The sequence below is a fragment of the Podarcis tiliguerta genome (genome assembly GCF_965153285.1).
Source record: "Podarcis tiliguerta genome assembly, chromosome: 2".
Taxonomy (NCBI): domain Eukaryota; kingdom Metazoa; phylum Chordata; class Lepidosauria; order Squamata; family Lacertidae; genus Podarcis; species Podarcis tiliguerta.
The window spans coordinates 29,014,412-29,031,566 of NC_139535.1; the positions used below are offsets into that span (position 1 = coordinate 29,014,412).

At 39.6% G+C, this 17,155-nt stretch overlaps 1 protein-coding gene across 31 annotated transcripts in view; it reads right to left on the reverse strand.

Annotated features, from left to right (window-relative positions):
• Positions 1 to 17,155, reverse strand: part of FOXP1 (forkhead box P1) — a 521,641-nt gene that overhangs the window by 296,192 nt on the left and 208,294 nt on the right. Inside the window, exon 1 of one of the 31 annotated variants that reach the window (XM_083425243.1) lies at positions 3,598 to 3,726. The exons of the other annotated variants lie outside the window; for them this stretch is intronic. The gene's annotated coding sequence lies outside the window, so the exon portion shown is untranslated. Of the gene's footprint in view, positions 1 to 3,597; positions 3,727 to 17,155 lie in introns of those variants that run through there. 31 annotated transcript variants of the gene reach the window in all.

The following is a 17,155-nucleotide window of genomic DNA, read 5'->3' on the forward strand; positions in this document are numbered from 1 at the left end:
AAACAATCAAGTCACAGGACAGTTAGTTATCAGTAGCAGCCATTGTGAAGCTCAGTTCAAACAAACAAAACATAATCTTTGGGGGCAAAGAAAAACTCTACAGATGAAACTGACTTTGTTCTCTCTAGCACAAACTTTCGCAATCTTGATGTTTATCCATTTATTCTCACTTTAAATAATATATTACTCAGAAGTCTTTGTTCTCAGAGACCGGGTAGGTTTCAGTGCAACATATACATGTGGCTATGTATTGATTTAATTCTTTTTAAGGCTTACTTTTGTTACCACAGTCCTTATTGCTCTTGTTGTTAACCCCAAAAGATATACTTCTAGATAAGCTGCCTTGAGTATATCAACAGAACTGATTTCGTCATTCAGACATTTCCCCTACAAAATAAATACACATCACTGTTTTTAGGGAATTCCGTTGCAAGTCATGCAGAACACACCAAGTATACCAAGGATTACTTGGTGCCATTAAAAAGTGGAAAAGTACACAGTTATGTGATCTAAAGGGAGGGTGTGCTTTTTTTTATCACGTAAACATCACAGTATTCTCTTTCATGCAAAACGGTATGTAATCCTTTAAGAAACAAAACTTATCTTCCATTTTCTGGTCATATAATCAGTGTATAGAAGAAGTGGGGGAAATTTAATTTGCATCAAGTTAATAGATCAAACTACGAATAGCACTTAAATTTAATTCAACATCACATTACTAAACACGTTGGTAAGTAGCTTATGTGCTAATAGCAAATTGTTCCAAATTTAACTAAGCACTGATCATTTGAAGAACAGTACAGTCATTTGTGGACAACCCACGAAGCTTTTTTTCCAGGTACAATCCACTGAATGATACAGGTGCTTAATGTCTCCTGAAATCAATGGGAATTGGGTGTTTTCTGTATATTTCAACGGAATTTAAGAAAATCTTAATACAAACCAATCCACATGTCTGAAAAGCAAGTGCTACATTACCCCCGCAACTATACTCTTCCGCTTTAGAAGGCTAGTTTGTTGTGAAGTATTCTGAAACAACCTTCTCCCTAACACTGTAGCCTTTTTCGTAAACTGGCCTTTGGACATTAAGGGTCATTTAAACAAGTAATCTGTCACCTGTATTAGAAAATTATAAACTCTAAATTGTTCCCTTTTTGTAACAGGCTGATCAGTTATTTTTTCAATCTTCCAAGTAATCAAATCTTCCTATGCATTTTTGATCTATTAACTTTTTATTCATCAATTAGTGCCAACTTTGGTTGTTTGTATTGTTGTATGTTATGCTTATTATATGTTATGTTATGTTCACGTTTAATAAAGGTGGATTTCTGTATTGGGGGTGGGGGGTTATGTTATGTTGTAAATAAAATTTCCAATAAAAAAATTATTTAAAAAAAATTAGTGCCAACTTTAACAATTATGCAGCTGTGTTAGAAACATCAACTAAAAAACTTGGAGAATTAAAGGCAATAACATGGAATATTCCACCACCACCCCTCTTCTCTACAACAGCTGTATTTGCAGGCACTGAGGCAATGCATTAGAAAAAAGTGTTTTCCTTCCTATATCCGTACACTGTTTAAATTTAGGCTTAAGCTTCCTAAATAACACTTCAACAGCACATGCATACTGGGGCCTTGCGTGTATTTTGACATCTCATGCAACATATGAATTTGCTGACGCACCTAATAAATTTGATTTTTGCATTAAAATCTCAAATCTCAATTTTGGACACACAAAATGCATTTTACTACTCCACCAATGACCCACACTGCATGGTTCTGCTGCTGAAAAAGTCTCCACCCTCCGTTCTACAGCAGCTTTCAGATTCCTATGAACTTAACAGTTTCACTCTTTTATGTTAGGTAAAGAGAAACGTGCTGCACAGGTTCTAGTCTTTTCATTCCATCAGGTAAAAGTATTCCTCTTTTCAGACAGACAGCAACACAGAAGTCTGGGCATCTTTTCCAGGGAAGGATGGGAGACTATTATATTACCTTACAAGAAAGTGACACTCTTGGCCATGGTCATGTGAAAATATTTCTGAGGTATCCTTTAACACCCTTTAAATATTGAAACAATAAAAACAATATTTGCTGTTGTACCTTTGAAGCTCTGACAAAAGCTTTGTTTTAGCACTTACCACAGTGTGCAATAAGAGTTAATAATCAAATCTGTCCCAACCCCCACAAATGTTAAACAAAAAGATAAAAGAAATGCAAATAGCTATTGTCATGGAAAGTTAAAGTACCTGTCTGTATTTTTAAGTGAAAACTATTATCTCTATCAATCAAAATTTAAGAATACAATAGCGCTAATCACATAAGGTGCTTTGACTGAGGTGCTTTTTCCTCATAAAGAAAGACTATAAAAGTAATATACTAACAATTAGATAAGCTATTTGCAATGTTGCTACGAAGCGGGGGGGGGGGGACTTTAAGCAGTCTTATTGTTAATAAAATGCTTCTGAATGTGTGTGTTGATTTGCACCCAAGAAGACTAAAAAATCCCTACACATTTTAATAAGATTGGTGAAATTTTATTCAGATCCTCACACTTGCCAACATGTGGTAGAATAGCACACTCTTCTGTTTAAGAGGAGTTACTCAAATGAAGGAAATAGTTAATTGGTAACCCAAATTCTTACTTCTAGCCTCAATGTACAATAATCGTATTTTCAACAAACATGAGGGTTTTATTTGTCTTTCTCTTTAAAAAGCAAAAATAAATAAATAAATAAACCCTCTCATTTGACTTTCAAATAGAAGCCAGCATTCTCTTATAGGCTGCACGAATCTCATACAGAGTACTGTACATACATAAATACAGTTTCAAGCATGGGTTTTCATTTTTTAAAGCAGATTCAATCAGGAACTGAGCTGGTGCAGTTGATAAGAGAACACACAGCAGCAATTATGTCTAGATTAAAAGTAACAGCAAGTGATATTTAAAATGCCTTTAGTAGACAGTTAAAACTAGGATGCCATTATGCTAACTCTGCCCCTCACAGAGAAGCAATAGGACTGTCAGTTTCCCTCATCCCACTTTCCCGCTGCATTATCAGGTTTCCTACTCTACAGTCCTATTACTTTCTGCATCATAGCTAACATCTCTAGTGTGCTATTAATATCAATGAAGAGACGATTCAATTTCCACAAAAGAAAAAAAAAACCTGATCTCTAGTATAAAACAGACATTCTGGTGAGGACTGTAACTGAGGACAAAGCAGAAACAACTGTCTTGTTGCTTTTTACAAAAACAAAACTATTGTGCATGCCATTTGAAAGCTTTTAGTAAACAATGAAACTATTCCTCCCCCCCCCCCCTACAGTGACAAACAAAAATGCCCGACGAAAAAGCCAGTCAAACACATCCCCTCTCTCTACTCTCAGAGAACAGTGTGCTGTTAAGGTTCAGGTACTTGCACAAGAAAAAGTAAACCCTAAAGAAACACCTGGATTCACAAATCTTAAAGGCTGCAACAAACTCCCCAAACTACCGGGGCTCCTGCAAAGAGGTCTGAACAAGACAGAATTCTGAACATTATTTATAAAGAGGAACAATAAAGGATAATGATCTTTAATAATACACACTTACCCATTAATGAAGAGGAAGAAAAGGTCTGAGCTGTTGTAATAATTCCCAATCAAGTAAAGAAAAAGTTGAGAGTTCTGGAAAGACCATACGGTTTACTTCTAACTAGCCAGATTTTCTCTGCCTCAACATTGGCTGCAGTGTAAGGAAGGACTGAAGGTATGTGGTCTAAACACAACAAAAGCCACTGCCTTACTCTAGATTAAATATGCAGGAAGAGGCCCCTTTGCATAAACACAAACACTCGGCAAATGAGTAACTGGCTCAAATCAGACGCCTGCTGTGCCTTCTACCTGTCCTGATCTCTCAGGAGCTGCACAGCCTGTTTAATAGGGATGGTGGCTAAAAAAGATCACATAGCTACACGCAACCCCCCCCCCCCCATAAATAGCAGCAATAACAACTAATAAATAGGAACAATATTAAGAACTGAATTGACATTTGCCGTTACAAAAGAAAACATTTCCTCACCCACACACCTTTCAAGGCAGAGAAAGACAAAGAGACGTACAAGCAGGAAAGAATCCAGTAGGTAGAACATACTTTCTTTAATTAAACCTCAAATTCATCAGAATTACAGGTTTTGACTGAGTCTCTAAGCATGTATACTTAAAAGTAAATTCCACTGACATTGATTAAACTAATTTCTAAGTGGAAATGTTAAAGGCTAAGCTGTTGGGTTTGGGGGGCAAGAAGGACTTTATAACTTACATCTTTGAAGCATGTAAGAAAAAGAAAGGCAGGATTTGTTTCTTGTTGTTTCAAAATAGAAACAATTTTATTGCTCAAACTGTCATTTTTTTCAAAAAAAAACAACAACAAAAAACCAGAATGTACAGAATATTCTAGAATGCTGTTGCTTTAGAAACAATCCAATATAAACAAATATACTTTCTATTAAGGTTGGAAGGGGGAGAGGAAATTTGATATTTATGTCAGACTTTTTCCCCCCATCAGATGACCCAAAACAGTTTGCAGAACAATCCTATGCATGTTTTCTTGAAAGGAAGTAGTCCTCTGAAAGTTGCTAAATTATTATTTATAAAAATTTTATACACATCTTGATTAACAGAACAAAACAGAAACCCTCAAAAGTTGACTACAACTTCTATCATCCTTGATCTTTAGCCATGCTAAGTATGGCTGCTGGGAGCTGGAGTCCAGCAAATATCTGGAGGGTGACAGGTTCCCCCAGCTCTGTTTTACATGCCTTCCCCTATATGAATTTCCAAAGCGTACACATTTCATCTGTCAAAGACAAAATTTGACCATTTGTATTAGTACACGGAGGCAATGTGAGCACTACCCTCCCTGTACAATGACCTCTGTTCATAGACAGACAAGGGTGACCCTGTTGATTCTCCTTGATCTCTCAGCAGCTTTCATTAACATCAACTATGGTATCCTCCTAGAGCGTCTGCCCAAAGAGGGACTAGATGGCAGTGTTTTGCAATGGATCCTGTCCTTATTTGGCCAGCCATCTCCAGAGAATGGTACTTAGGGGATGCTGCACAGTCTTGCACAAACCTCCATATGGGATTTCACAGGGAACAATCTTGTCCCTCAAGCCGTGTAACATCTATATCAGGGGTCCTCAAACTATGGTCCGTGGGCTAGATCTGGCCCGCCAGGGTCCTGAATCCGGCTCGCCCAGCAGATCGCTCCAGACCCTCGCCCCCTTAGGAAGGCCCGAGGCTCGGAAGCCTATATCTGCAAGAGTGGCAGCAGATGTGGGTTGGTGTCTGGCTTCAGTAGTGGACTGGATGGGAGCAAATAAACTGCAGAGCGAGGGGGGGCAGCCAGATACACTTGCCCTGGGCCTCAGAGGGCTAAGTCATCTGGGGGCCCACACCAGGGACTCACTGCTTTTTTGTTTGAGTTTATAACTTTATTCTAACAGGACTCCCGGCCCCAGGCCTATGAGAAGCTCTGCATGGGCCTGGCTGGTATGCTGAATAAAGGTGTCCAGGAGGCAAAGAAGCCTAGAAGGACATGGGGAGGAGAGAAGGAATGCCTCCCTAGCCACCCCCAACTTCTCCATTGCCCGGCCATCTTTGTATGTTTGAAAACACTGTGTTAAACTTGGGGGGGGGGGTGACATTGCTATGGCTCTTGCTGTGGCAAGCTTGTTGTTGTTGGTGTCCGTCTGTCTCGAGAGACAATCAAGTACACCTCTGGGGGGAAAGTCAAACCACTGTGTTAGCAGCACCAAAGTGACTTCCCTGGGACACAAGCCCAGGAAGTGTTTATACAGGTCCTAGGCTGCCCAGACAACAAAACCCACTTCTCGGCTTCGTTGATGTGGTCCAAATGAAAGCAGAGCAATTACCTTTGGCACCAGTTTGGCTGCAGGAGTTGCCAGAAGGAGGCGTACAAGGTGCCAGACAACCATCTTAGAGACTCCACTTTGGATTAGTGCACCATTTACTCATTAGGCTTTTTATTATGATAAATTATTATTATTATTATTATTATTATTATTACTACTACTACTACTACTACTACTGTTCACACACACACATTTAAATGGCATATGTAGATGTAAAATTATAGTAGTATCTTATAAAATCCCAGGCGAGTTACTTTTAGTAATGAGATCTTTAAAAAGAAAAGAAAATGTAATATGACTGTTCTTAGCTGTGTTGACATATTTCTACAGCCACAAAATATAACAATTAATGTGACAGCCACATGTAGTCTTCTTATTTATCTATTTAAGAATAGGCCTTATATTTACTTGGATTCTAGAATTATTTGATACACAGTCTATCAAGAACTTATTCACATGAAAGAAAACCTCTCATTTACATGAACACTGGAAACCCAAGGAAGCTTTAATACACAGCACTCAAACTATCAAAAGAGGGCTTCTGCATCTGGGCTTCTACATCTGGGCATTTACTTGCTTTTGGAGGCTACCCTCATTTTTTCAAAGACCTCACTAAAAAGGGGGGGCCCACCAGAACAACACACCATGAGATATTTATTAAAGAGGTGCTTCTAAAATAAAGTATTTCCCTCCCATGAGCTTACAGTTTCTAACTGCACCAAGGTGAGAGCTGGATCCTGGCCAGTTAAATGAACAAAAGACATCCAACAGCAGTGCTTACTAGATACCCCTTTAAAAGAGCTTTGGATTCAACTAGCAAAGCTAGAAAATACCCATGCAACTGTAATTTCTCTTAAAGCATGTGAGAAAGTACAAGGAAACTGCATTTGTTGTGACTTTGGGTCAACTCATAGACCAGGTATGCTAATAAAAAATATATCAAGAGCTGCACTGTAAAACAAAAAAACCCAGTTCCCTGTGCCAACAGGTTATGAGACAAAAATTGTCCCCTTTGCAGGCCTTGCCCCTAAAAAACTGGAACTAAATAACTCAATTTCCTGACCTGATGGGGGGGGGGGAATGCTTAACAGGATTGGTTTTAATTAATACCTCACGGAGAGAGTCCATAAGAAATGCCTTTACTATTCACTATATTATTATTATTATTATTATTATTACAGCATTATTATTATTATTATTATTATTATTATTATTATTATTATTATTCATTGAAACGACCTTTCAAATAAGGTGTTAGATCGTATTCTCTGCATAGATAACAGCGATCTAACCTTGATGCAAATAAACCATAGAACAAAATGTAATCAGTATATCGCTGTGTAAAAGCCTTGTCCATCCCCATGGAGGTTCTAATGACTGTTTTGGCACTTCTGGCTGGTAGTTATGCCTTCTTGCTCACATATATCTCATACTGGTTGAGCAAGCTAATGGAAGTGCTGTTAGTGGAATCCAATATTAATGCTCTGCATCGTGCAAAACTGGATGCAACTGAATATAATATACAATTATAGGTGGTATCTAATTCCATAGCTAATAGATGCTGGATTTTAAATTAATATTTTAATAAGGAAACTGAAATAAATACTGCTACTCAGGTAGAATAACACTGCATTCTGGATCTGACAGTCTTTCCTGCTGTTAAGCCTGTTCTCTATAGCCCTCTGTTGGGCTGGGCGGGGGGCGGGGGGGGGATTCAAGATTCAAATGTCTGAGTGACACATCCTGATGCACCGAGTCAAAGATGTCATCTTCATGCAAGCTCCACTAGCTATATGCTTGAGAGGAAAATGAAGCGCACACACATACAGTACAGAGACTGGGGGAGGGGAGGGAGACCTCCAGAAAATAAACAGGGTATATGGTTTCAAAGGCTACAGACACAGACATTTCATTGTTCGAGCCAATTATCAGTGGAAAATAATAACAACAGATGGATTGAGAGTCACTGACTTTTCATATGCACTTCATCTCTGCACAACAGATGATGAAATGCGAGAGCTATCTCAGAAAGGCAAAACATCTTTCAGCAAAAGAACTCTATACTCCAGATGGGGACCTTCTAAGGCAGCTGATTATCTTCTTATAATGTTTTAAGAGAGAGTTACTAAAACATTTCAAGAACTAATCAGATACGATGGGCACAATGGCACCATTGTTTGGAAGGAGGAGAAACTTTGGACTTGTGACTGAAAACAGTCAACACACGTTTCTAGAAGGTTAGAAATGTGCATTTCCTGTTTCCACATCAAGTGCTCTCAGCTCCAAATAAAGGCCTGATCCCATCATTCATGAGCTGGCAGCAACTACAGTGGGGACTTTGCCAGTGGAACCAGGCCCAAAATTGGAACGTCTGCTTCTGGCAGAAGAGTAATTCATCTCCCAACACATACAGATACATGCTTCTACTACTTGGGTGAGAAAACTAGAAAAAGATCTGTCTCAAGAAAGCACACCCTTCACCATTTCATGTGCAGAAATGAGGACAGAACTACAATTAACCTTTACAATGCATCCTTGCTGCCTAGAGGATACCTCAAAGTTGAGCTAAGCATTTAAATAAACAGGTACACTTGTTGCATGGGATTACACTGACATTATTTTACAGTGTTCAAAGAATAATTTCTGGTACAGTACAGTGGTACCTCGGGTTAAGTACTTAATTCGTTCTGGAGGTCCGTTCTTAACCTGAAACTGTTCTTAACCTGAAGCACCACTTTAGCTAATGGGGCCCCTTGGTGTTGCTGCGCCGCCACAGCATGATTTCTGTCCTTATCCTGAAGCAAAGTTCTTAACCCGACGTACTATTTCTGGTTTAGTGGAGTCTGTAACCTGAAGAGTATGTAACTTGAAGCGTATGTAACCTGAGGTACCACTGTATTGTAAATCTGGATAAACTCAACCTTAAATATGCTACACTTAGAACCAATATATAAATTGATTATTCTGCTCCTGCATAATACTTGTTTAAAGCAGGGTAGGAAAAGAGACAAGGATACTTGGATAAGCTGTGTGTATGCATATGGTGTTTTAAAAGTATACAAACAAGTGCATTTCTCTTTATAAACTATTTTTTTATAAAGTATACAAATACCACTGCAACAAAACATCCTTTCTCCCCAAGGCCACATAGGAAATCACTTTCGAACTGTGGGAATTTCACCTTTGAGTTGTAATGTTGCTGTTCTAATGAGAGGAAACATCACTTAACCTACTAGATATGTGCACATCCTTGCACATACCTGAAGAAGTTACCATATATGAATTGTGGCCCTTATCTACCATGACTTACTAGATGTCCCTGAACAAGACATGTCCTTGCATCTCAATATCAGCTCCTGATCTGTAAGGTGTGAACTGTAAGAGTGAACTAGACAACCAAGGTTCTTTTGTGAAATCGCAACCTGAAATGCTGTGCATATTAAAATAATAGAAATGACAAATAGTAGAACATGCATTTTGTCTACACTGCGCCGTGACTGGACAGCGAGGTAAATCAAACTGATATGTAGTAAAACATGCATACTTTCACTATCACGTCTTTTTCAGGAAATGAAGCATAATATTGGTCAAAGGAAATACGAGCATTACTTAAAAGTTGGAAAACTACTCCAGTAAATGCCATATCAGTGTACAATTTTGAAACCATCACCGTCCACTATTTCTTCTAACTCTGACCAGTTATGGGTTGGATCTAGGCTTAGTTATCATTAGAGGAGACTGGTTGAGATCAATGGGTCTTAAGATTAACTCTTGTCCCATTGAAAGTATGACTAAAGGTGCAATCCAGGACACACACGCCCCTTCACCTGGGTTGTGCCAAGCAGTAGAGCCACTTTCGCATCTGCAACCCAACCGCTCACCAGGCTGGTGCAGAGATTGCATCTGCATCAGACCCAATACTGTCAGGCAACAGCAGCAAGACCGGTCTGGGGTCCAATGGATCCCATACCAGTTCAGCCTTGCCCACTCCCCACCCTTGGAGGCCCCCATTTCAGGGTTTTCCACTGACCTCCATGGGAGGGGATACTGCAAACATACCTCCCACCTTCCCACACCTTCAGCAGGCAGAAGGGGGCAGTCAACCCTGAAGGAGCCACTTGGGCAGCAGAACACCGCGAAGGGCACCTCTGCTCATTCTAAATCACCAGTGTAAGGGTTTATTTTTTATTGCTCTGTAACTGATGGAAATAATTAGTTTATCCAACTACGTACAGACAAATTAGCATGACACACAGCATCCCTCTAAATTCTCGTTTTACAAAATACTGTTAAAAACCTGTTGTTTTTCTTTGCCTTATTATTAATAATAACATAATTTATATTAAAAAATTCTAATCAGTATGGCCCTCAAAGGGAAAAAATAGAAACAAATCTGTGCCAAACAGCTAACACCTAGTGTTATTTCATGAATAAAGCTCTGTAAGGTCTACTGGGATGTGGTGTATGTCCTTAACACAACCTATAATACAACCGGTAACACACACAGGCTGCATTTGGACACCATGACAGGAATTAACCCAGCTGGAGGACTATGTGGACCAGTCGGGGTTAGGTTTGTTCCCATTATGATAAACCATGGTTTGTTGTGATGTTCAAGTGCACTGGATTTGCATGCAGTGGTTCTCAACCTGTGGGTCCCCAGATGTTGTTGGACTACAACTCCCACCATCCCTGAGCTCTGGCCTTGCTAGCTAGGGGTGATGGGAGTTGTAGTTCAACAACATCTGGGGACCCACAGGTTGAGAAAGGCTGGCATAGGGTAAAATTCTGCAACTCATTTAAGCAGCAAAGAGGAAAACAAATGACATGTAACAGAACTATCTGGCTAAGCACATGCTTAGTGGATAATTCCCCAAACGTATCCCCATATCCTTCACTAGCCCACAGTGATGGCACCCAACCAAATAATATGCTTCTTGCCAGATAGACAGACAGACAGTTTTAATAGGCAGCCACCAGAGAACATCTTTGCATAATAATAAATATCATAAAAGGGGAAAAATATTTCTGCCTCTGGGGTTATCAGTTCTATTTTTCCTAACCATTCACACTAAGAGTTGTGAAACCACAAAAATGTACTTGCGGTTTAAAAAAATACCCATTTTAACACTCTGTATTTGGTGCAATATACCAGACAAAACTTTGGCTTCTTCATGGCTCTAGTTTTGTGTCATATAGGATGAAAAGAAGACAGATGCGAGAGTGAGCCTGGTTTTACATCGGATGCTGCTTTTCAGGAGCGGAATTGACTGACTGATTATATTTCTATGCTGTTTTCCATTTGAGTAAATCCCAAAGTGACTTACAAATGATATATAACAACAGCAGCAATAAACGTAACAACAGAACATCACAATTACAGCAAAAAATATCACAATTATAATGTCTGGGCCATGGGGAGATGACCCTACCAAGTCGTATATAATAATTAAGAAATCCACAATAATTTTAAATGTAATTATAATCTGTAAAACAATGCTGACAAAACAGAAGCTTAGAAGCAGTCTAAAATCCACCCCCCCCCCCAGTACCTCACTATCACTCACTTACTTTGCTCAGTTTATTAAAATATGCCGACCAACAAATCAAGACTCTGCTTCCTTGGAGGTTTTTGAGCAGAGGTCAGGTGGTCATCTATCAAGGATGCGTTAGTTGAAATTCCTGGGTCGCAAAGGTTGGACTAGACAACCCTCAAGGTCCCTTCCAACTTTACTATTCTATGCTTCTCTAATTTGTGTGCTGATACTCAACAACCCCACGCACACCAGGGCTGCTTGTCCCCAAAGTCAAGTTCTCACTGTGAGATTGGGATCAAATTTAAACATCTTTCTTGGGACTTTATACACTCACTGATGAGCACCCGTCATTCGGCCCCCACAAACAGTAGCAATCCAAGCAACAAGCAAAGGCAGTGATATCCTTTTATAGATCTATGCGTTGGATGCCCAATAATTGGCCTCAAGGTTCCTCACTCTCCCCCATGTTTCTGCTATAATTAAACATGCCTGGGCTGGTGGAGCTGCCAGGGATCAGGGTGGGCAGATAGAATTAGTTACCTCTTTCCCATCCCCATACTCAGAGGTGACAGAAGAGTTTACTGAAAGTTATCCACCTCATGTGCAACTGAATAAAACTGAAGTGTTGTTGTTGTTTAGTCGTTTAGTCGTGTCCGACTCTTCATGACCCCATGGACCAGAGCACGCCAGGCACTCCTGTCTTCCACTGCCTCCTGCAGTTTGGTAAAAAAAAACCTGAAGTACCTGAACTTAAAAACCAACTTAATCTTAGTGAACTAAACCATTACAAACCCAAGTGTTTCTCTATTTGAAGAATTTTCACCTCGCCCTACGGCTGAAAAAGCCTTCCAGAGTGGCTTACAAAGATCAGTAATAAGACAAACACTGTCCTAAAGCTTACAATCTAAAGAGACGTCACAAAAGGAAAACAGTTTGGGAGGGAGGAGGAAAAACAAACAAACTGAGACCCTAGTTTTAGTTACAAAGTTCTTATAACAAGCAGCTGGAATGGAAACAATTCAGAGAGAGAAGGTTCTTGTCTTTCAGTAGAACCGATGGAGTGGTCCAGCTTCCCTTCTCTTCCTGATGGAATGAATGACTGCTGCCAGATGACACAGGTGAGGGAGGGAAGTGGAGTGTGGATTTTGTTATAAACATCTTTCATGCATTTCCATTTTGAATCTGAAGTTTAGAGCACCACAGGATTATAAACAAGTTGCTATTTGCCTTACATAATATAACTAACCAACATCTTAAATGTCAAGAGTTAATGTATAAACAAAAGGAACAATTTCAGAGAAAGCAACGCAGGGAGAGAGATTGACAAGCTAAAATAAGCCTTCCTCAGAACAACTCAGAAATAACTCTAGATCTTCTGAAGAAAACAAAAGACCTTGGGGTAATTTTTCCAAGTCAATCCATGGAAAATCCATTCCTCCTTCCCTTCAAGCAAAGGTGGCATTACAACCCCCAATTGCTGCATCTGTACATTGGACTATGGGCAAATGTTAGGACAATTCTCCTGCCAAAGTAAAAGTACCCACAGAAGTCACAGCACTCCAAAAAATGATTAAGATAATTCATCTAGGAAAGTATGATTGTTTTATCACTATACTTACCCTGTTGGCACTGCTTTCATGTTCCACATGTTGGGTCTCTCCACCCCATAAACATCTTGCCCATATTTAATCATGTTTCATGGGCAATATATTAGTGGAAAGAGAGGTTTACCATATACAATGTCCCCAGGATGCATGACATTTGTCTTACAAACAAATGCTTTTATTTGCCATTGTATGACCAAACAGACATTAAAACTTCCATCAAAATATGTATTTCCTTTCAGTGTGTCTGGTTAGGGTTCCAACGTATGCCTAAAGTCTGTTCAACTAGCCAATTAAAAAAAATATGTCGACTTTCATGTATTAAGGTGGTCTTGTGAAAATTTGTACAGAACACAGCTTTAATCGTTATTAAATCGCCTTCTTTGGTGGCTCTATTTTAGTCCTCTTCTCAACCTTCTTTTTGCCACTTTCAGAAAGCTGAAAATTGCAATGACTCAGTTCAGACATAATGCAAAACTATAGCTTAGTACTGTATGATCAAGCTTGTTCACACCCTCTTCCTCTGGAGTGTGGCCATGATAATGAGACAGGAAGCATCCTCTTCCACTTTTAAAGTAACAGGAGTTTATAATTTTGTTTGAATGAGGAACTAAAAAATAAGCCAACACCAGAAACTATAGTTTGCTGCAAGGTGTGTAATGATTTCCATGCAAGAAGACTAAAAGCTCCCTACATATTTTAATAATATCTGCAAAATTTTATTCAGCTCATCACATTTGCCAACATGTAAAATAGCATTCCTCTCTGCTGCAACAATAAACTTAGACTGCTTTTCAATCAATAACATAGTTGCAGCCTATATGTTTAACCAGATTATTATCTTGCTTTAGCTTGCAGTGAACTTCCTTCTGCAATAATATATGATGCATAAACTATTATTAACAGTGGGATGTATGTCTTCCTTTTGTCTGCAGTGAGCTTTCTTCATAGTAGGATAGCATGAACTAAAAATGGCATCAACTAAAAACCACCTGTCCTTTAAGTGTACACCAGTACACCAGTATTCTGTATGTATACCAGGGCTTTTATCTATTCCTCCACTACTGCAGTCCCTAACACTGCCTGAAAATATGTCTCTGGATCACAGGGCCTCCAGAGCATTTGATACAATGCTCAGAAAGGAAAACTGGCAACCCCACCCCATGTGCAAACACAAATGCTTTCCACCGAGATCTCTGGATCTCAGCCCATGACTTCTGAGACTGCCTCTTCCTGGTAAACAGCATATTAATGATAAACAGCAGCATTTTCAGCCAACTCCTAATGAAAAGTGTGAAGGGAAACTAGTAGGTAGGGTAATAAGCAACCAAACAGAAGCTTCTTTGGATAATAAAGCACAATTCAAGCCCTTAAGGCTTAGAAGATTCCTCTGGTTTGGATCTAACTGCAGTTATGTATAGGACACACACAGTGAGGCTAGTCACTGGGTAGAAGACTCTGCTAACCGCTTAAGTCTGCTCTGGTGTATGGCCACCATTTGGCAAGCACAAAAATATAATGCTCGTTGCAAGGCATAGGTCAGCACAGTTGGAGCCAGATAGCCAGCTTAAGATATTATTGTAGCTATAGCATCTGGTGCGTTGGTATATTCCATGTGCTTTTGAAATGGTTGTTTTAGACCAGGTTCCAGCTCTTTCTCTCTTTCTTTCTCTCTCTCTCTCTCTCTCTCACACACACACACACACACTCATTAATCTCCAAATTTGGGAGGTTTCAATTTCTCATTTCATATTCAAATACTGATAATACCAGATACATGTGGGTAAGTATATATCTCTGTCAGTGTATAAAGAACAAAAAAATAAAATAAAAATAAACCATTTTCTTCATCAACTAGTAAAAGAAGACTTGGAGTTCAACTGTTTTCTTTGGAAACCAAATTATTTGGCCAATTAGAGCCATGCCTTCCTTCGCATTACTCAGATGGGAGCATGAACACTCTAATAATTGTTTTAGTTTAAACACTTCTCAGTTTGCCTTTGACATGAGATTTCTTTTCACTTCTAAGACTTTAAGAACAGTTGTTGCCCATGAACTCAAGGACTAGGTGGTAAATGAACATATATACCTGGTCTACACAAGAGGGAAACACATTTTCCAGACAGAAATAACTATAAAGTCATACCTCATGTTACGTCCACTTTATGTTACGTTCTTTCAGATTACGTCCTGTGGCGACCCGGAAGTACAGGAAAGGGTTACTTCCAGGTTTCGCCGCTCGCGCATGCGCAGAAGTGCAAAATGACATCACATGCATGCACAGAAGCGGTGAATCGCAACCTGCACATGTGCAGACGCACCACTGCAGGTTGCGCTCTTTTCATGCTGCAAATGGGCCTCCAGAATGGATCCCGTTCGCAGCCAGAGATACCACTGTATACGATTCAGACTTGGACACAATTCACCAATTATTCACAAAACAGAATTCTTCCAGGGCTCAAGGGTAAAGAGATGTGTTCAACTCTTGTATTTTTAAAGTGGCATCAGTTCAATTGCAAGTATTAGCTGAGTTTGTCCAAAGTAGGATAAAACCATTTCCTCTCCACGTAAAAAACAAAAAGAGACTTTCACTTTCACTATCTTTCACTTGCAAGAAAAATACTACGTGGTACCTTGGTTTAAGAACAGCTTAGTTTATGGACAACTTGGATTAAAAACGCTGCAAACCCAGAAGTAGGTGTTTTGGTTTGTGAACTTTGCCTTGGAAGCAGAACATATTTCGCTTCCTGTTGAGTGTGTTCCATTTGTAAATTGAGTCCCCCACTGCTATGGGGAAAGCACGCCCTGGTTTAAGAACAAACTTCCGGAACGGATTAAGTTCATAAACCAAGGTGCCACCGTGCTATCTGTTCCAAGAACCATAGTAACAATTTAATTTAGGGGAAGCTGATCAGTGCCAGATCTGGGTTTCGGTTTTGAGAGTGTTCTTGGCAAGGTGTACTCAGTGGGGCCCCATCTCTGGTTGGGCCTGCACTTTTACCACTTGCCATCTGCCTCTGGGCTGATGCTGCTATATCCCTTCACTTTTGTCACTGCTTGCATGCTCAGAGAGGTTAACTGTCAGTGACAGCAGGGGGAAGTGGCAGGATGACAGGAAGCTCCAGGTAGTGACTACGGGTCCCTTGTACAATTGCCCGATAATGAATACCCCTGACACTGGCCCTTTAAAATCATTACTTGATGCCATGGCAGCATTCACCTAACCTCCAGTCCATCATGCTTTTGCTGCTTACTGGCAGATAAAGAGGGAAGGGGAAGATCAGCAGAAGGTAATCAGCAAGCGTTATCAGTGAAGCCAATCCAGTGTTCCTGCTGGCGCATTAGCACTGCCACTGACCTTGCCGCCACCTCTCCGAACCCCAGGCAAACCATAGTGACGCAACCAACCATAGGTCAGTGGAGCGTTTCTGCCCCAACCATGGCAACCGCTACTGTACGAAATAATACATTTTCCAGCTACCGTTTCTTTCCACCATATCACAGTGAATGTTCATTCAAACATAGCACTGATTTTAATATCATACTGTTGTTTTATTGTAAACCACGTTGAGACTCTATAGTGAAAGGCAAGTAAAAAAACCAGTAAAATAAATAAATATTTCAATGCTCCTCAGGCTGGTCCAACTCTGTGCCAGATAACTGATTCCCTAAAATGTCTGAACAAGGAGTCGTAGCAATCTCAGCTCCAAACTGGAAAAAATGCTGGCATGATGGGATTAAGACACATAGGTACATAGATCAAAGCTCACGCTAAATGCTCCCGCTTCATCTCAAAGCAACATACTGTACATTTTCCCTTTATAACACAGTTTCTATTTTTAAAAGTTTTGTTCCACAACAAGTGTCTGCAGCAAATATTATGTCATAGGGAGACAAGATTAGGTATGAAACGTAGTGTGAATAAATTATTGGCCACAACCTCTTTTAATTTTCAGTGATTGGCCATTTAGAGTCAGATTTTTTTTATATATAAAAATAGTTAATCATAGTTCAAAATTAAGCAAAGTTTTTTTTTTAACAGCATACAGGGTATGCCTTAAACTATGCTTTAAAATCCTTACCCCTCTTTT